Source organism: Lucilia cuprina, chromosome 4 (assembly GCF_022045245.1).
Source record: "Lucilia cuprina isolate Lc7/37 chromosome 4, ASM2204524v1, whole genome shotgun sequence".
Taxonomy (NCBI): Eukaryota; Metazoa; Arthropoda; class Insecta; order Diptera; family Calliphoridae; genus Lucilia; species Lucilia cuprina.
In genome coordinates, this window is record NC_060952.1 from 73810065 (window position 1) to 73832984 (window position 22920).

The following is a 22920-nucleotide window of genomic DNA, read 5'->3' on the forward strand; positions in this document are numbered from 1 at the left end:
CTTCAAAGTTCGATTTATACTTGATGTGCTTATAACGAATCTAGTAAAATTTGTTAGAAGTAAATCATGTTGAGAATTAACCGGTGATCTTAGAGATCACAGGAAAAGGACCGCACCAAATTATGACTCACAATGGCCCAAAGTACGTTTGAGTTCTCGTCTAAATTTAAAATTATGCTTTTTAAAACTCCCATTCTAAATATAATATAACAAAACACGGGACCATCCTAATGTACATATATGTTGTACTAGTACCCCTTCTAATATGCACTTTGTTTATGACTAGACCAAAAATGACAGAAACAACCACATGATTGTCAGTGGTATGTCAAAACATGAAAATATCTTTCTCGGTAACTGATGCTACTGTGGAAAATTAAAGATGATCAAGAAAAACATAAACATGAAAGATGAAAGAAAACTTTATCATCTGGCTAGTAAAAATTATGGAAAAATTGATGTTGTCACTATTGATTAAAACTGAATATGAAACAGTTTTCAAAATAAAAAAAGTATATTTTTACATTGACAAATTGAACATTCTTGTCAACAACAAGACATTTATGTCGGCCATAAAATGGGGCAATAGAAGAATGGACTTAATGTTGCTGTCTTTGACAAGATACAATAACTTTTTGTTGTTGAAAATCAACAAGGTTTTATAAAAATGGTTTTGTAGCGCTGGTATCTGTATTAAAAAGTTAAATTTTTATTAAAGCTTTAAAGAAGCATTATGTTTTTATAATTGTCAACAAATTTAGCTTTAATTTAATTTCTAACTTTTGTTATATTCTTAATCGTGTTGGTCAGAAGTTCTTTGAAAAAGTGCATTTGACCAATAAACAGGTTTATATTTCTAGCATTTTTGTTTTGTTTTTTTCGCTTCTCTTCCCCTTTTTTGTTGTTATTATTTTTTCGGTTTATATACTTTGCTCAAATAAAACACAATCGTCCAAACTAAAGTATAAGTTGCTACCATGAATATAAATTCATTCACAACAACAAGTCATCGTCATGAATATGTTGTTGGTCGTTCACAAGAAGACAAACATTTAAATGAAAGTGAAAGTGCACTATGGGCACTCAAAAATTACAAAGCAGACACAAATACCCAGATAATTACTCATATACACTAAATGAATGTGTAAAATATCAACACCAAACGCAACAACAATAATAACAACCACAACAATAGTAATGACAACAATATCAAAGAGTATTAAAGAGTCGCATTAGACCAGAGGAATAAAAAGAATCTTGAATTTTAGAAACAAATAAAAATGAACATTAGTTCGTTTATTTAACTGTAAAGTACGAATAAATAACTACTACACATTGGCTTTGGACCACATTTGATTACGAGTATGAGTAAATGGTACAAAAATGTTTGTATTAAATGTACATACATACATTCAAATATAGACTAAATGTATGTATGTAAATGTTTGTATGGGCGTGTTGCGGCATGATAAATTTGGGTTTTGTTGGACTTGTATATGTTTATACTCTGAATTTTGAGTTTATATGCATTCTACAGTCAGTTCAATAAATAAACGTACGTCTAGTTTTATATATACTAAATATTATTATAGAACTGTATCTTAGAAAATGTTAAAATGTAAGTAATAAATTGCTGACTTCAAAAATCTTAGCTTTGTAAATTATTTATGTTTTCATAGGACATTTACGAAGTAAGAAGTTTTGAATTAAAAATATGGGAGAGACAATCTAATAAGTTACAATAATATAAAGGTGAGTGGAATCACAAACATGACAGTAAAATGTTCCTCAAGGCTCAAGGTAAGCTATTCTAAAATAAATCACTGCAGACTTGACTAAAGATTAGACTATACACTAATCTATAGATTAACTATAAACTATAGATTTAACTATATACTAGACTATAGACTAGACTAGAATATAGACTAGACTATAGATTAGACTATAGACTAGACTATAAACTAGACTATAGACTCCACTATAGACTACACTATACACTAATTTAAGATTAACTATAAACTATAGATTTAACTATATACTAGACTAGAATATAGACTAGACTATAGACTAGACTATACGACTAGATTATATACTAGGCTATAGACTCGACTATAGACTAGACTAAAGACTATACTATAAACTAGACAATGGACTAGACTATTGACTAGACTATAGACTAAGCTATAGACTCCGCTATAGACTACATTATAGACTCCACTATAGACTATACTGCAGACCCCGCTATAGACTAGACAATAGATTAGACTATAGACTAGACTATAGACTAGACTATAGAATAGACTATAGACTAGACTATAGACTAGACTATAGACTAGACTATAGACTAGACTATAGACTAGACTATAGACTAGACTATAGACTAGACTATAGACTAGACTATAGACTAGAATCATTCTAGTCCGAAAAAACTGGCTTGCAATGATTTCAAAGGTTATGCTCTGAATAAGTAATTTTGCAGGTTGAAACCACGATTTATATATTAGATAATCTTTGGTTTTTTACGTAATATATCGATTAATTGTATTGAAACTTACAAAAATATGAGATTAACACAGAAACAGTGTACATTCTTAAGACTTTCTTAGGAAACTAGAACTACATGCCATCAACAAAATCTCGAAAAATTAGACTCTGAAATTGTTTGGGCAAATACTACATTCAAGTCAATAGAATTTTATATATAGTCAACCAAAGAAATACAAGAAACTGAGCTCTACAATTAATGACAGGCGATTTATTTGTTCAATTCACAATCGATATCATATCGTTGTAGCGTTTAAAGTCATAAATAATTATCAAATAAACTTTTTTGAAACAAAAATAATCAATAATAAAAAATTACGACATACTACGATACAACCGTACAACACTGATTGTGAATGTGATAAATCTATGAAATGGTTGTTATTTTATTTTAACTAACTGTACCTGAAATGAATGGTATAGCTTAGGTCTTTGTATTGCTGTGGCTGTTTGTCCGTCCGTCCGCCTGTCAGTCTATTTAACTGTTGGTCTGACTGACTAACTCTATGACTAACAAACATTATACCACAAACAAAGAACAAACATTATGAATGTACAAAATGTTTATTTGTATTTCGAATCAAAAGTGTGCAAAAAGCCAAAAAGACACAAAATTGTAAACACAAATAAAGCAAAATTCAACAAATACTACAAAAAGCGTTAGAGTAGAATTAAATCCAAAAAATATTAAAAAGTAAAAAAAAACACATATGAACCTAGCATAGCACACACACATACATACATTCTTATAACAAATAGTCAAAAAGTAGTATCCAACCAACCAAACAGGAGACCAAAACAGCAGTGGCAGTCAGTTAAAAAGCAACAGAAACAAATAAGGAAACTAACAATAAACTTAAATACGGACATAAATAAGATGATATACTACTAAAAGTCAAAAATCAAAAACCACAACCACAAACTTATAGTCTGGTAAATGTATGTATGTACGTACAAACGACTATACATTTGTATGCAGATACAAATGGATTTTTAGTGTTTATATTCATATACATATGTACATTTGTCAGTATTTCAGATACATGTTCTACATATTATAAATTGATACAAATTTCTTTAACATGCCAAAGGAAAAATAAATATTTCGAATAACATAAAACGCCTTTATATAGTAGTACTTTTGTTAAGTTGTGTGTAAAATTATTGATTTTAAATACTGGCAATGATGAGTTTTTGTTTACATATTTTTGCACAATTCTAAAAGAGTTTTTAAGGCGATAGGCAATCGTGATTAAGTTTTTAGTCGGTAGGCCAAGAATGTATTAAACCATGCATTATCTTCAGCTAGATGGAAGAGAATAACTTACTCAATTAGATTGCTTTAATTTCATTGTGTTTTAAATTTAAATTGAAAGGCCCCGAAACTTATTGCTAGTCCATCCATTTTTTATCCAAAAGTTCATATGGATTGAAATGAGTTCGTCGAAATTTTGAGGAATTAAGCTTGAATAGTTTTAAAGATATATACATATTTCATTTAGATATTGGTTCATTATAATACAGATTAATTTGATTTGGTTACAATTTGATTATGGAAACCCTAAGCCCGTGTATAACCACGCCTTGAGAGAATTATAGGCGTTGAAAGGTTTCTAAACGATTGCGGATATTTTAACCCTCGTGCATCCTCATCCAAACGTTTAGATTTCTAATACAAGTCCTCTATTCATGGATTTCGAAGAGGTGTCTACAACAGAGAGACAATGCGACTTAAAATGAATATAGCGCTTACAGACGTTAAGATAGGGCGTGCTGCCCTATCTCACAGTGGTACTTTTTCAACCACTGGGTGAGTAAAAAGTAAACAACTCACAACTGCCCCTTTGTGTATCTTACACGCAGGTTACAATTTTTGTACGTGCATTGAGCCGGTCCATGTACAAGCACTTTGCTCGAGTACTTGAGCTATCTAATCTCTGAGCATTGCTGCCCCGATGCTTAACTTCCAAGATGTAAAACATCACTTTCGTTTATAACCACGCAGATGGGATGGCCTCTGTTGATTTGGCAACAGCACCTAGAGACGTAACCGATAGACCGAAGTACGAATCCATCAAATAAGCCGATACTTTGTTCTTACCCACAGGGACACACTGTGATAATTCTAATATGAACAGAGTTTACTCTCAACATATTTGGACAAGGAAGGAAAATTCAATAGTAACATTTGTATATGATACCGTTCATACGTCATCATACAACCCAGCCACTTCCCGTTTATCCGACATATTCATAAGAGAAAAATATACGACACATTCATTATAGGTATACGGGTAGGGTAAGGCCCGCATACTCCACATTCATCCGGTACCATATACAATTAATATCAACTCAATTCCAACGCTTAGTCCAATACTCACTCCTCTGTGGGGTATCTGTTGTTGCAACAGCACCGAACTTATCCCGAAATATTGAATGGTTCTATGGTTAGACCTTTTTTGTAGTTTATGCAGGGACTAAGCCAGGCAGTAAACTAAACACCAATTTATAATCCCGGCCGACTAGAGTTATTGGTAGCACCTATCTACCCCAGGATTTCAAGACACCAAGATGGGATCTGAGATAACATGCCCGGGGTGGGTGGGTCTGCAAATTTAATAAATTTAAATCCGTATTGAACTGTAAGAGAACCATAAATAGAAACTAGTCCAGTGGTATAACCTGCATTGTATGAGAAAGACGCCTTGAAAGAATTGTACGCGTTGTAGTGTTTCTAAACAATTTCGAATATTAACCTTCGTACATTCCAATACATTCGTTTAGATTTCTAAGATTCTAAGATTTGAGAATTAAATTTGACTGTCGAAGAGGTGTTTACTGCAGAGAGATATGTCGCATGTATTGAATTGAATAAGTAGCAAACAGACGTTAGTATATTTTCTGACGTCCAGGTAATTAAATTCAAAGAGAAGCGAATACTAGACTAGTGCAGCCGCGGATCTACGGGGTAAAATGGAAACTTTTCATAACGAATAAAACAAATGATAAATCCCCCCCTCTCCCAAACTTTTGAACTGGATCCGCGGCTTGGGTTGTAGCATGACCTTTATCGTATGAGTAACAGAATGAAGATCTCAATTTTTAATGACGGTTCAACAACGGTCGCTGTCCGATGAAGTTTGGATTCTATAAGAACTGACTTTAACGAAATATCTGAAAACTAAACATTAAGATTTTCATCATTAATATTATTTACTAATTGATACATTATCGATTTGATTTGGATCTTAGGATTCGAGGACAATAGAAAATGAAATAACCAATAAATTGAAGACAATCTACAAATTCAAATGATCTTATATAACCACTTGAAAGCCCTATTTTTCACAAACAATTTAACTTGACTCTGATATCTATAACATCAAGCATTAGTCGAAAAATGATACTGCATTGTTTCGGTCATGTTAGCCTCTCACAAGGAAATACGATTCACTTTAGAAAAGGATATCTAAAAATTAATAAAGAAAACTTGATAAGTTTCATCTTATCCGCTTTACATTCTAGATGTTGCATTAATCGATTTCGTTGTTTTTATCGCTCTCACTTTAAAAGAGAGGTATTTTATATTAAGAGCCCAATACAGAAGCCTAATTACTTAACCTGAACTTCAAATTGCCTGAGTCGAGGCTTTAGTAGCTTTTTTATCGAATTACTTTATCGCTTTTATCGGTTTTAATTACATAGAGAGTGATGAGATTTTGTTGATCGTTATTAATATAATCATTTATTAAGTCGATGGCAATAGACAAACATCGTAAAATCATATCTAAGGGCTCAGTTAAAAATTTTCCAACTAGTAAAATTAAAAAAATATAAGCGCTATGTACATATACATATATGTATGTATGTACATACATAAATACATATATGTACAAACAAAAATCCTTTGTATAACTTTACTTTAACGTTAGTTCTATCAAAATATTTACGGCTCTAGTAAAGCTGTTTTTTATGTTGTAAGTACATACGAGTTTATTGTATTCGAACATTGTAAAGGTTGCATTAAAAAAGCAAATAAAAAAGAATTGCTGCTCAAATCTCACAAGAATTGTTAAAATTTAATCAGGCCTATTCTTATAATACACTAACACAGCAACACATAAACACCCATTCGGAGATAAAAATCTTATGTTCAATGGAGATGTTATTCTTAAAGCCTCCTGTTTGTAGATTTAACACACACACTCAATTGATTTTCCTCATTTCAGTGTTGGCAATAGTTGGCAGATTTTGAGAGAAAATGATTTTTTAAATATGTTTTGAGTTGTTGGTATAATATGTAAATTTATATATTTAATAAATAAACAAGTATGAAAGTATAATGGGGCATAGACGACCATATGATACCCTACACCAGTTAGTATGTTAAATATGGGGATTACTTAAAAAATAATAAAGCATTTAATTTGTCTTTGACTTTATTCTGGAATATTTTTACTTTTTTTGGCAAAAAATTATATTTTTTACAAGAGGGCTCAAATAAATGTTGGTACAGGAATTCACGTGTACTTCAAAGTTACTTACGAAGAATTTAAAAGTGTTATTAGTGTTTATAAGTAAATATTGACCTTCCAGTCATTTTCTGAAGGGAGTTCGTATCGGGGCTAGTATCAAATAATTACAAAAATCGGTAATGTCATTAAAAGTTCTATAAAACTATGTTTTGCCGACTTTTGTTGACATAATAGAACATTAACTTAATTAAATATAAGCCCTAAGCACCTTTTCGCGGGTACGGTTGTATAGGGAATAGGCGAAATAATGGACCGATTTTATCCATTTTCTAAGTCCTTTTGCCAAAAAAAAGAGTGTGTGCCAAATTTCATTAAAAATTGGCACCTGTACCTTGCATACAAGGTTTACAAGGACAACCAGCCAGACAGACGGACATAGCTAAATCGATACAAAAATCGATTCTAAGCCGATTGGTATACCTTAAGGTATAGGTCATTTTTTTTGAATGTTACAAACATCAACACAAACCCAATATAATGTCATTAATATCAAATTGTCAATAATTTCTACAAGTTTTGGAATACAACCAAACATATAAGCAAATGTCAACCAAACTATAGAGCAGACTATAGACTGGATTATAGACTAGTCTGTAGACTAGACTTTAGACCATAGACTAGATTATTGACTAGACTATAGACTAGACTATAGACTAGACTATAGACTAGACTATAGACTAGACTATAGACTAGACTATAGACTAGACTATAGACTAGACTATAGACTAGACTATAGACTAGACTATAGACTAGACTATAGACTAGACTATAGACTAGACTATAGACTAGACTATAGACTAGACTATAGACTAGACTATAGACTAGACTATAGACTAGACTATAGACTGGACTATAGACTTAACTATAGATTAAACTATGGACTAGACAGTAGACTAGACTATACACTGAACTATAGAGTATACCAGAAATTATACAACTCTAGATTATGATGCAAGATTATAGACTAGACTTAACATCTGCATCTCTACAAAAGCAAAGAAAACAATTCATTTTTATGTTTAGTAAGATAATGTTTTCTTCATATTATTATACATATACATATATACATATATTAAATATTATATGTATATATGTAGCTTAAAAAATATATTAAAAATTATTAGCCTTAAGGGTCTATAATATTTGCAAATATTATTCAGCCTACTACGCAAGATAAAATTCCATTTTTTAATACCCTCTTGTAAAATACTATAAAAAGTATTTTTAATTTACATATTTTTATTTATAACTCAACACAATCATATCACTCCTGTAATTTGTACTATAAAAAAACCATAATCAAAATTCTACATTCATAAATAAAAGACAACAGGCTTAAAAAATCAAAGTTATATTTTAAAACAAAAGCTGATTCAAACTAAAGTATAGAATGGGGTAAAATGACAGAAAAATATTTAGTGCAACATAGTAAGTAAACAGAAAAGTAGGTGAATGCAAAAAAAATATATATTCTACGATAAGAGGAAATATCATTGATTTATAAGATTGGGTGGATAATTTGCATAATTTCCGATATGTCCCTATTCGAGCAATTTTTTCGATTACTTTTGCCATTATCATGCAAAGACATTTAAGGTAAAGAAGTAAATCTTCTACTGAAGATTGATTTCCGCCGAATGGATGCACAAAGGGTTAAGTGTGTGTGGTTTAGAAAAGGTACTTTCTGAAAATTCGAACGTGAGTGAATAAAATCTATAAAAATAGATTTCTTGGTACTTTTTCCTTCTTGATGTAGACACAAAGCAAATGACAAACTTGGTTATTTTGTTCTTTAACAATCAAGTTATGTCGATAGACTTCCGTTCTCACACTAAGTCAGATGTAGCAGCTTATAGTCGTGTGAAATCTCAAATTTTAGCTCAGATAACCCACCAAGGGTAAATATGAAGTAATTTCCAAAGATCTTATCCTCTTCCGTTAAACAATTGTTACTGAATCCTAGATATATCCCGCCTATTTCACATTATATGTTCCTAGTGCCACACTAACTTCGCCCAGTTACATGTGTCTAGATTATTCCATATGTGTTCAGTCTTCTAATAATACTACTAATGAAATCCCTTAAACGTCCTATGAAAGTACCGTTCTACTTAGTTCCCATGCACAGGCATCTAAATTAGGGTTATGTCATACATGCAATCCAATATCGACTGATCTACCTGCACATAGGAAAATAATTTAATGAAAGGAGTGCTGCTTGTAAGTCAACTAAAATATATTTGTTCAATTCAGAATCGGTGTTGTACGGTTGTATCGTAGTATGTCATAATTTTCATACCGTACACCACTTTAGTGGGGAGGGTATATTGGATTCGTGCTGATGTTGGTAACGCACAATAATATTGGTCCTATGCCCACCTTAAAGTATACAAATCGTCTCAGAATCATTTTCTGAGTCGATTTAGCTACGTCCGTCCATGTTAACTTTGTAATCAAACTACAGGTCGCATTTTTGAAGATAATTCAATTAAATTTGGTACATAATTTTCTATTGTCCTAGGGTTGAACCCTATTGGTTAAGATCAGTCTATTATTTCACATAGCCCCCGTACAACTTAACCCCCGAATAGGGCTTGTAATCAAACTACAAGTCGCAATTTTGGAGATAATACATTATCTTCTATGGTACAGGACACGAAATATATTGAAAATGGTTAACATCAGTCCATTATTTCTCCTAGCTCCCATACAAGTGTAACCACCGTATAGGGTTTTAAAGTTCATAGCTATGTTTAATATGGTTGTATCTCGACAAAATGCTGCAAAACCAAGTTCTATACTAGCCTTGATGACCCTAATAAAAATTACCCCCATTTGACCATTATTAGCCCCCTTCAAAATTTTACATAATTCTATTCAACTATAAATGATTTAAGAATATATATCTGAGGCAAGGTACAATTCATCTTAAATATTATTATGAAAACTAAATCACATTTTGTTTTTTGTAACAGGTGTAGGTATTATATAATCGGATTTGCCCGAATATAATTTCTTACTTGTTTTATTATTGATTAGTTTTTGTTTCAAAAAATTTTATTTGAAAAATGTTTATGACATCCAACGCTACAACGATACGACATCGATTGTGAATTGGACAATTGTCACGAGTATTGAAACCAGGCAGTATCCTTTATGCTTACATTAGTGCAATTTTTTTTTTGGCTTATATGTGGAAGATGCTTGTCTCCACAGCGCAGTTCATTTGATAACCAGGTGTAAATTTGGCTTAATAAGTAACCCATACACCAATCATTCTGTATATGGAACTCGACAAATCCATGTGTGAGGTAAATTCTCAGATGGTTGACTGAAGTTGAGAGGCAGAAAATTTTCAATATCAGTACTGACTAACAGAACCGAACGCATTGTAGTAGACAACCCTTGCTCTTCTGACTTTGTATTGGATGTTCAGTTTCTATGTTCAGTTTCTTTGAAAGTTTTTTATTTAGGATAATTCCTAGATAATAAAATTTTTTAACTGCTACAGGTTAAATGTCGTCTTAGTTGTGAATAGCTATATTTCCATCTTTCCTGGATTTACTCTTAGATCTCCGTAATTTTTTATGTAGTATTCTATTGGAATTAAACATGCGACTTTTGAATCCTTCATAATACATAAGGGAATATAAAAATGCAGTTTTATGAATGAATTTAATTCATTGTAGGAATCAACTTTTTGGTACGTTTTCTTCCATTATGTCAATGATCTAAAGTCGGACAAACATTCAACATACCTTAATACCATAAGTACAATATATTACACTATAAAATCTTATAAGACACTTATTTTCATGAGTATCGATGCATTAAAGATCCAAGCACCCAATGCTTAACATATAAACGGTATTAAAGTAAAGACAGCAGTCTACAGTTTATAAAATTTCCGCATATATTTTAGTTTTTTTAAAATTTGAAAATAAAAAAAGGTTGCAAAATATTTTTGAATTATTAATAAAGTTTCCGGGATAAATTTGCTTTTAAAACTAGTTGAGAATTTGATTCAAACTTGCTTTAGTGTTTCACGTAATAATTTTATATAAATCACCAAATTTCTATTAAATAAATGTTTATTCAAATATGAGCCTACCTATTATGTGAGTAAATCTTTAGACATTATAATATTGTTGTTGTTATTATTAATATTAAGATATTACCTCAGGTGTCACTTGTCAAGTAATGACAAAACGAGTCCACAGGCAAGATTGGCACCACTACAAACACTCGAGCAAATAAAAAAACAAAAAACGCACAAAACAGGAGCAGCAGTAACAGGAACAGCAGTTGGAGTGAAAGACTTTTAGCTAGTAATGGTTAAAGTCGATTGTGAATATGTAAACACACACTTAAACAGTAATAACAAAGACACACACTGTAAATAACGCCCCTTTTTAAATTGTCATAAAACACTCAAAAACAAAACAGAATAGAACAAAACAAAGCATAACTAAACATAACAGAACATGTCTGAACACGATTACAAAATAATGTTACAATAATAAGCGCACGTTATTTTATATCTTTTATATACGCACTCACTCACTCACTGACATTCAAAACCAAAAAAAAAGAAAATTCATGTATTTATTGCTGTTGTTGTAGTTGTTTAACAACACTAACAAAGAATAGCAAGAAAAGGGGGGAAAATAAAATAAAAAACAAATGGTATCGACGAGATATTTTGGATTTAGGTGTTCATTCCCCAAAGAAAATCAATACAACAAAATATAAATAAAAATAAATTTCTTTATTATAATACAAGTGTGATTTCATATGTTTTCATTCGTTTATTGTTATTATTGCATATTTATTTTAAAAAACATTATTTTTATTTCTTTTTATTATTAATTACCGTTATATGAATTTTTAATTGCACTCAGTTGTGTTTTATCTTTGTTTCTTTTATTTACTTATTTTTTCTTACGCTTATTAATTTATTTAAATTTTTTCGTTTTCAATTGGTATTTTTTTCACTAAAAAAAACTTCAACATACCGGTAACGCGTGCATTACTGTGGGGCTTACAACCGAAACTGTGCTACAAACATTTGATTGTTTTAAGTTAATGTTGTTGTTATTACCATAACAACTTGTTTTTAACATGGCTAACATAGTTCGGTCTCTCACAGTGTTTACGAACCAGTTAAAATGTCGACTAGTAACTAGTGCCTCTCTTGTTTCGTAAACATATTATTTTCTCTTAAATATTTATATGTTTATTTCCTACTGTGTACTCTTAAGTATTTAATGTGACCAGATTAAGTGAAATTTGTTTAACGCAATCACATTTAGTATTTAAACTAACCAGTAGTTCGACAAAGTGTCAATGCGTTAAAAATTTATAGCCATTTTCACTAATCTATTGCAGGTTGGTTCTAATCTATCTTTTTGTCTCTAATGTACACTTTTTAAATGTACCTAAGTGAAGACAGTCATCGGAAATACTTACTCATTACTGATCCCAAGTAATCTATTATTTTTTTACGTATTAACTCCTTCAGACTAGCTACCTTACGGTCACTTAATAATCCCCCCGGGGGCATGTTACCTTGATGAAAGACCCTCTTTTTGGTGTTATTACATTCCAGGGGAAATAAGTGCTACCAGCACCTCTATTTGGCAGGGACTACGCACAATGGTACAGGAAAAAAAAGAGGGAAATAATTCTGTAACTTCTAAACGGGTAATCCGATTTTAATGAAATGGTATGCACAAAGAGGAGATGTTGTCGATTTTAGGTTTTGAATTTGGACCTTATAGGCCAACCAGAGGCCCGGCGGGCGGTCCTGAAATTAGGACACCTCGGCTATGTTAAATTTTTAAAACGATCATATTTCTTCATTTGAGTTCAGTAAATTATCATTTAAAGTTTAAGGGATATTCGCATTTGAAAATTCAAATGTCCATCCAAAAAAAAAACCCTATTTTTTATGGAAAATTCAATTTTGAGCAAAAATTCTCAAATCGCATAGTCGATATCAAATTATAGTGACCTGTTTTATATGACCCAATATGTTCTTAATCATTTTGTTTCGATAACCCCGCCCCTGGTATCGATATAATAGGCAAAAAACCAAAATTCCCGTTTTTGGGATTTTTTAAAACTTTTAAAATTTTTATTTAATTTTGGATTTTGAGTAAAAAATCTACCTAACTGTAAAGTTTCGTCAAAAAGTATTCATAAATAAAATTTTTATTGCAATTTGAAAAATTTGTATCTTCGCAAAAACTGAAAAAAACCATTTTTTAATTTTTTTTAAGTATTCCGCGAATTTTTTTAATTTTCAAAAATTATATACAGTTTTGAAGAATAGACAAAATTACCTTTCCATTGATATATAATATGCCTACCCAATGTTTTTTAAGTGACAAATTAATTAGGGAAAACTCAACATCTTTTAGAGAATTTACCTAGTACTATTATTTTCATCCATACATTTGTTAGGAATGTTTTACTACCTAAATTTTTTATGAATTTTTAAGCCACTTTTTGCGATTAATCTTTTATTCTTTATACCTAAAAAAATTAACAAGTATTTATTTTATATAAAAATAGCCTTTATTTTTTTTATAAATTAATATAATTTTGTAAAATAATCGGTATCACAGTAGTCCATATCTAAAAGATAAAGTAAATCTTTAAATTCATGAATATTTTCAAAATTTATTAAAAAGGGGAAAATCGGGAATATTTCGACCCGCTATTATCAAAAAACTAACGTTAAAAATTTTAAAATTTTTGAGAATATCTCCTAAACTACAAGAGATCATTTACTTTACGACGACATTTTTTATAGAGCTCGATGAGGAGATTCTATATCAAATGAAGAAATAGGATCGTTTTAAAAAAGCCTAAACACGACAACACCCCCTCTTTGTGCATACCAAATTTCATTAAAATCGGATTAACCGTTTAGAAGTTACCGAATTATTTCCCTCTTTTTTCCTATACCACTGTGCTACGTACTTGTGATGATCAAATGTATCTTTGGTTGTTAATTGATATGATTTGACATCTGAACGAAACAGAGAACCACACAATCTGGAACCGGTAGCTCACTAAACATAGTCTTGGACTTTGTGTTGTTCTGATTAGTGGTAGCTGTGGTTTATACACCAATTAGTGAACAACAGATACGAACAGATATACAACAGACGCGACTGTGGAACTAAGCATTGGAAGTGTGTTAGTCTAAGGTATATATGATACGGGATGAATGTAGAATGTAAAAAGTACTACTCTTCGACAGCTGTTTACGTCTTCTTTGAATTGATGATTATCTCTCCTCTAGGACCATGTTGAAATAAATAATCACTAAGGTACTCAATGTATCTCGGGATAACTTCATTCTCTATACTTTGTAACTGTTCACCATTAAAGTCTTGTAGAGCGAAACACTCAGGGTTCCTGGCACCACAAAATATATTTTGAAACTCCCATGGCCGTGGTCAACATAATAATACCACTAACAAGAAAAATGCAAACATTCATATATCGCTCCAAGTAAATATGTCATTTACTTTCAATACCCAAACGTTTTTTTGGTAATTGTTGTAAAATAGTTTTTGTCTTTGGGACCCGGTCAAAAGTTTTTGTATTTTGCATACAAATTATATAGAACTAGCGTTACGAAAAAGAACTTTTAACTTGTACAATTACAAATTAAATTTATCACTTTGAGTGTTGCAAAATTGCTCTTTGCAACTGAGCAGGGTTAAAGGTCTTAGAAAACCAAGAGAGTATTATTTTTATATTAGAAATATTTTTATTAACACTAACTGTATTGTACGGTATTATGCGTTTGTGTTTATGCATATAACAAACAAAATAATATTCCAACCGGTTCAGAGTCATTAATACAGTTTTGAAAGTAACTCAATAAAATTCGATACATACATATGCCCCCGGGTTATCCATATCGGGTTATCCAATAATGACTTGACAATTTTTGCTTAAATAAAAATCAAACCATTCAATATATTTCAATTTATGAATGGAACTAGACATCGTCGACAGCGATCGATTCGTTGGACCCAATTTTCGATTTCTATTTCGCGTTCAATGTTTAATGATTGTTGGACTTCTTTCGTATGACTACCATGGGCACATCGGCAGCATTCGAATCGTTAGAATAAATTTTCGATTTCTAATTCGCCTTCAATGTTGGCTTTGAGTTTTATGCAAATGACAAACAAATTTTAAAAAATTTTTCATAAAATTTTGAAGCGAAACCTAATAAATACCATTTTGTGGACAAGACCCCTATTCTTACCAAAAATATCATCAAATATATTAATGTAGGGTATTTAATGAGCAATATAATTTCCTACATAATTCTATGTCTTTCTACAATATGTCACTTCATCATTCATATGTTGCATTTTATTCTTGTTGTAGTTTTATAAATGTCTATTACGAGATTTTTTATTATTATTACTTCATATACGAAACAGTTAATAAATATTATCTTTCGTGTATTTATTACGAAATGTTTTACATGTTTATAACAAAATTAAAAAATAACTCTTATATCTATACTCCAACATAATTTCTCTCTTATCCCACAATTTGGATTATGCGCTCTCGAGTTTTTAATTTACAGGAACGGATTGGTTAGGAGGTAAATAGAGTGATGTTTTATTAGAAAACCTATAAAAATATAAATTTATTTTTCCACCTTTCAAAAGTTTCATCTACATACGTCTCTGTTCCTGTTATGCATTTAACAGCTCTGTACGATATAAAAAGAGTTTACAAAGTTACACTCATTATGCAACTAGTGTTACCTGTCTGACAGTCGTGCAATGCAGTGCAACATTATTAATATATGTAGTTTTGTTTTTGTGTAATAAATTCTCATACATTTCTACACCTACACATTACACAAGACAAATGTACAAACTAATGTATACATGTAGAGATATATCATAGATATATACATACATATATGTAAATACATACATGCATACAAATGAAAGTTTTTATGTGTATGCTTGTAAATAAGTGTCTATGTATCTGTACATAATAAATATTCATATTTTCCATTATAAATCATCAAAGTCAACCTCGATTGTGTTCTTGAGTAGTTTTAACACAAAATGCCTGTCTATACGTCCGTCCGTCATTTTGTCTATGCCTTTTGGGAATCTTTATGTTCAAGGTAAAGTTATGAATGACTTTTGCTCTTGTCGTTTTTACTAGTTTTACTGCTGTTGTTGCGGTTAGAAGTCTATTTACAGTTTCACCTTAGAGGAAACACTTGCATGCATGTGTGTGTAATATGTCGGTCTCTATATGCTTTCTAAGTTTTAAATTTGTAATTAAGAAAAAAAGGGAAATGTTTTTTTTCATTCAGTTCTTTTAAGTTTCTCTAGAATAGAAAGAATAATTTTGTATTTCTTTGGAAATATAATGTTTTTAGATTTTCTTAGATTATAATGGTTATGAAGGATTTCTTTTCTGTTGATAAGTTAAAAGGATTAAGGTCGTGTAAGTTTTTTGTGCTGTAACTTTTTCTAAAGTAGTTTGAGTTATAATGGGGTACTTTTTAAGATGATGATATTTTAGAAAAGGGATGTCCCAATATTAACCAAAGCTTTAGCAAAAACAGAAAACGTTATTATTTTTATTAAATCTATGCTTACAAGCTAGCATCTAATTAGTTAAGGTTATTACTATTAGTAATAATTAACTAGAAAAGAGATCATTTAAAATTAGGGTAGTTTTAGACCATTTCAGACTTCATTACGACTTATTAGATTGTTCATCATATTGTTTGGAAAAATGCTAATAGCAACAAGAATGTATATGACCGGGAGAATTCAGGCATGTTATGGTATAGGGCCTGTTTCGATTTGATCACGAGTCATGTGTCATAGTCTTTCAACAATCGTGAGCTAAAGACTACTACGCTGGTAGGTATCTTGGACAATGTGTATGGCATGTCAATGGCAAAAACAGATGAGTGATGGATAAGGATGTACTCGGAGAAGGGTCTTAGCTACCTTAGCTGTGGCGGTCCGATTCTGAATCCTCCGATGATAATAGCATTGCAAATTCCATAAATGATAAATTGGAGTAAATGATGTAAGATTTGAGTGATACCATATCTAAACTGCCTATTAATAAAAGACGGCTATCTGTAGCACTGAGGAGGAAGTTTAAGAATATGATTTCAAGGGAAAAATCATTTTTTTAGGTCTCCATCATCAAGACAAATAAAAATTGGAAAAAAGTATTAATCTAATTGATCAATATTCGTGACCTTACTAAATAACCATTTGTGGCAAGACATTTCCAAGAGGGGATCTTCCCAGCAAAACTTGGGTAACAGGGAAGATACAGAATCTTGTTAAGAATAGCATAAATGGCGTAGCGAAATAAAAATTTCATATCCAAAACTCTGGAATCTATGATCGATGGCACGGGTAGAAGGCTGGAAAATATGAGCAAACGTAGGAAATCTCAATAGACTGTCATTTCTCAAAGAAATACTTTTTTAGATGGAATGTGTTTCAATTAATCTGTAGGGATTTATTGAAACACAAACCAGAAGAGCCGAACGGCTCTTTACTTTAGACGAACTGGCCAAAAGCGGTTATAGGACACGTTATTAATGTATACTGGACACATTGGAAGGTTATACACAATCATCGGACGTGACTGATCGTATTCCAGATACAAAATATGTCGGAAACTTTGAAACGCTGATCCCAGATAGAATGTTTTGGTCAAGCGGAATATTAAAGCAAATACCACTAGGAATCCGTTGTTGCACGTATTGCTCTAAATTGGAGGATAAAGTTTTACTGGGGTTCTATATTGAAAATCCAAAAGCAGAAATATAACACCGTTTACCAAATCATAAGACAAGCTTCCAAGTATGAGCAATAACGGAATGCGTAAAGTAGATTAGAATAAATATGGCGCCCACAGTGCTTAATATATTTACCGACAGCCAGAAGGCAATTAGGGTGATATCACTAAATAGAACTTAATCAAAGAACGTATTAGAGTGTAAGAAAGCTTTAACCGAATACTCTCCTAGATGTAAGGTTCACATCATATGGGTACCAGCCCACTCGAGAGTAGTCAACAACGAAAGAGCGTATGTAATAGCTTTAAAGGGAAGGGAGCTCGAGGCAGTTAACCTGACAAACGCGAAAGCTGAACTAAAAATATGTATGGGAGAATACCAAAAGACCTCTTGGAATAATGAAACAGTAGGTAGAACCACGAAAATCCTATGGGGTGACCCTGATGAGAGCAAGACAAAAAAATCTCCTCAAAATGAGCATGTCTAAAGTTAGTATGATAGTACGTTTTCTGAGTGGACACACAGGATTGCATATATGCAAAATTGGACATGCTAATTCAGACGTATGTAGAGCATGTGGAGAGTACAGTGAAACTCTGGAGCACATTCTTTACCAATGCCAGGCATTCGTCGAAGTTAGATCCAAGTATCTTGGAAGTGATGTTATTCCGAAAATACGTTCAGCAAACTGAGTTTCTGAACACTGAAAACTAATTCATTCCCTTTTTTCTTATGATAAGGAACAGGCTCAATTGTGGCTTAGGTGTATTTCTTCGGATTTGATGTAATATACATCCTCCTATCAACCTAACCTAAGTTCTTTTAGTGAGTTTTAAAATATTTAAACAAAATTATTCGATTTTATCAAAAATTAACATATACATAGAACACAGAAAAAACTAAAATTCAGTTTTAATTATCAAAATAATTGTATCAAGCAAGTTTTGCACCTATAACCAAAATGATGATATCAATTACCAAATTTGTAAAAAAATAAAAATTTATATTTTTTTCCAAATAACGAATTAATCAGAACAATTAATGTCAATAATTGAAACAAGATTTAACATTGATTAATTCATTAATTGTATAAGTTAAATATTTAATAAATATGAAATTGATATTTTATTAATTTATTAATCAAATAAATTAAACTGTTTGATATAGAATTTTTTAAAAATCAATTAAGAAGGTGATTAAAGCAATCAAATTATTAATCGATTACACACAACGTTAAAGGAATACTAGACCTTTAACAATGCGTTCAGCATTTACAAAAATTATCACTTTATTGTCACAATTTAACATATAAAGTTTTTCATAAATTGTCAAGAAACTTAAATATTATATGCCTACAATTTTATTGACTATTTAAGAATTATAAAAATTGCTAGCACAAAAATTCAAAATAAAATATTAAAAATAAATCTAAAATAGAAAAGAAGGCCAGAAAATGTTTTTCAATCAATTAAAAAATTAATTGAATTAATTAAAAATTTAATCAAAATTTTACACTTAAGTTTTAAACAGTTTCAAATAAACGAGATAATTAAGACAAATAAAAATTTGTTTAAATAAAAAATAAAGAAAATTAAAACATGTTAATTGAAAATAAACTACCGATAATTTTTTCTGTGAATCCATTTAAAGTTGAACAATAAACATTTCAATTGCCTTGTTCAAAGGCATTAAATTGAAAACGTATTTTCAGTTTTAACAGGTTTCAAGGGTGCAACACTTAGAAGTCACTTTTAAAAACGTAGGTATGTAAATGTTAAGAATGTGCGTATATTTGTTAGCATTTGCTTAGATGTTTATTCAGAGGTGTTACTTAGTAAACATCTTCAACTGTTTAGAAGTTTTAAAGTCAATACGAGTTGCTTTTCTAATGCTCTAGCGAACTAAACAAGCTTACACATTATCACTCTTATATCCCAGAAGTTCGGGGTGTCTGTCTTGAAGTAGTGATTTAGCTTGCCATATATGATTAGTAAGTGGTAAGATGAACTGACTTCACTCCGATTATAATACTATTTTACTTTACACTGCTACTGCTTTTGAAATTGTTAGGAACTAAAAAAGTGTTGACACACCTAAAAGACATACATTGGAACCTTGTAGAACTACTGGGGTTGATCACATATTTAAACCTACCTACAAACTTTACATATTTACATCGTTATTTACAAACTTGTATTGTACTTGTACGGTACGCAAAAGAAATGCTAAAAATGTGCAATGCTACTTTAGAAACCACTCGGGCCTTGAATGAAGTGCCAGAGATTTGAAATGCAAACAAGAAAATAACAACATTGTGCACTAAATTCATGTGATGCTCTATTGTTCTTTACTCCCTAAGAACACACAATTGTACATATTCGGAAATATAGTTGAACTAGAAAAAGTGTATTGTTACCTTAGAAACTAGTGACGGGTGATAAAAATAGTTGTTTTTCTTTTTTATCTGTTTTTAAAACAAAATCAAAAGAATTTCGGAAATTTATATGATATTTGGAATAAATAAAATCATTAATAGAAGAATTTATTCAGTTCAAAATTATTGTTAAAATCTGTTAGAAAATACAAATTTATGTTCCTTTTGGTTCCCTTTAGTACTTACTCTATAAAAGTACAATTTTAAAATTTTTGTTATTAACAATTATTATTTACTACACACAAACCCTTCTCCCCACCTATATATAATCAAATCTTTCCAACTTCAACCAGCATATATACAACTACCCAACCAACCATTTACCTCCCATTAAAGCGAATACATTTACAATGAATAATAAACAGTGTTTGTTGAATGAAAGCTGTGTATGAATGCCAGTGTCAGTGTGTCAGTAGATAAAAACTGCAGCAACAGCAGCACTAACAATAACAACAAAAGAAACAGTAAGAGCAGCAGCAGCAGCAGCAGCAACAAGAATACCATCCAGTCAAGTAAATCAAAAAACAATGAGTGAATAAAAACAACATGATTGTGTATGCAAAAAAAAATCTCACATAAACTCACGTACATACAAACATACACTCACATAAACCTACATTACAGTACTTTTAAATGAAAAACTATCCTCACTTTCTCTTCTTTTAAAAAGGGAGATAGAATTTTTAAGAAAAAAGAAAATTTGAAGATGCTACACAGTCATAATGATTACATTGCATTATTTGTATAAGTGTGTGTGTGTTTAAGTTAATTCTACAAATGGAATTGAGAAATCAGAGTAAATCAAACTTGTTTTTTTTTTAATATTTAATTTTCATTTCGATTATGAATATTAAATTGTTTCAATATATGCGGGTACGTATACGTTATAAATAATAGATAAATGAAGATATTTAACAATCATACGTAATGTTTTACATTTCCCACAAAATAATGTTAAAGTGTTAAGAGCGGGTTTTTGAGTTGGCAATCAAATGCCAATTAATAAACAGATTAGATAATCTAGAAAATAAATTGATTCTGATGTTAATTCCCTTTGATATGTTTGAGTACAAGATTAAACTTCGCAGTGTTGCCATACAAAACAACAGAATACGTCACTGTTTGTTATCAAAACAATACATGGTTTATAAAAGAGAAAAAGACAATTGTAAATGTAATACGAAAATTAATGAAAACTTAAATTAAAAACAAAAAATTTATTGTGAAGTTCCTATAATTGACACTAATCGATAAATCAATCATTTTAATGTTTATTTTAGTAAAAATTGTATTATTATTATTTTTTTTGCATCAGCTGTTCACACTTTTGCATCTCTTGCGCAAGTTTAAACCACCTCCATTGGGCGCATAAACTAGCAAACAAAATTAACTAATTGAGTACTTAAAAACAACTTTCCCGGATTAATTTTAATTTAATTTCTAAACCTTCACCTAAAGATTGGCCCTAAGTGTATCAAAGAAGTAATTGATAAGTTTTTTACAACATTTGTTTACCGAAAAATTTAGATTTTAAATTAACATAAGTAAGATAAATAAAACCCTTAGCATGATGTTCTAAAACAAAGATAATTTTGTATGTATAGTATTACAAAAATTTCAAATAAAAAAGCAAAAAGTCCCTACAACCATCGCCAAAAAAACAAGTAAGAAGTTAAAGTCGGGCGAGGCCAACCAGATAATACCCTACACCTGTATAGCAATAAAATGTGATTTAGTTTTCATTTAACACCTTGCCTCAGATATACTTAAGCCATTTATTTTTTAATAAAACTATGGATATTTAAGTAACATTTTGATGGGGGCTTTTTATAGGGGCTAGGGTCAAATGAGCCCGTATAATTATAAAGTTCATTAGGATCATCAAAGCTAGTATAGAACTTAGTTTTGCAGCTTTTTGTATGAGTATATTAAACATAATAATGAACTTTAAAGCCCTATTTGGCGGGTTCAGTAGTATGGGGGCTACGTGAAATAGTGGACCGATGTTAACTGTTTTCAATAGACTTCATCTACACTAGCATAAAAGATCATGTGCCAAATTTCATTGAATTACTTTCAAAATTGCGACCTGTAGTTTGATTACAAGTTTGCAAGCTCTATACGTGGGTTCAGAATTATGGGGGCTAGTTGAAATAATGAAATAATTAACCATTTTCAATAGACTTCATCCATAGGACAATAGAATATCAAGTACCAAATTTCGTTGAATTATTTTCAAAATTGCGGCCTGTAGTTTGATTACGAGGTTTACATGGACGGACAGACAGACAGACGGACATAGCTAAATCGACTCAGAAAATGATTCTGAGCTGATTGTTATACTTTAAGGTGGGTATAGGACAATAATATTGTGCGTTACAAACACTAAAGTACCCACTAAAGCGGTGTAGGCAGAGTACTATATTCGGCTGTGCCGAATCTTAAATATCCTCCACCAGCAAGCTTCTTTTTTATTAAAACCTTTAGAACTATGTAACTTTTATATATTTAGACAAAACTATTGTTTAAATTAAAGAGAATGATTTGCATATTTAAAAACAACATTAGTG

The 22920-nt window shown here is 30.8% G+C and overlaps 1 protein-coding gene across 2 annotated transcripts in view; it reads right to left on the reverse strand.

The window, feature by feature from the left end:
* Positions 1-12139, reverse strand: part of LOC111682444 (45 kDa calcium-binding protein) — a 50697-nt gene extending 38558 nt beyond the window's left edge. The window contains exons 1-2 of one of the 2 annotated variants that reach the window (XM_046949162.1): positions 11953-12139; positions 11258-11404 (exon numbers count right to left, since the gene is read on the reverse strand). The gene's annotated coding sequence lies outside the window, so the exon portion shown is untranslated. The remainder of the gene's footprint in view (positions 1-11257; positions 11405-11952) is intronic. The other variant, XM_046949163.1, reaches the window with a different exon arrangement.
* Between the last annotated feature and the right edge of the window lie 10781 nt (positions 12140-22920).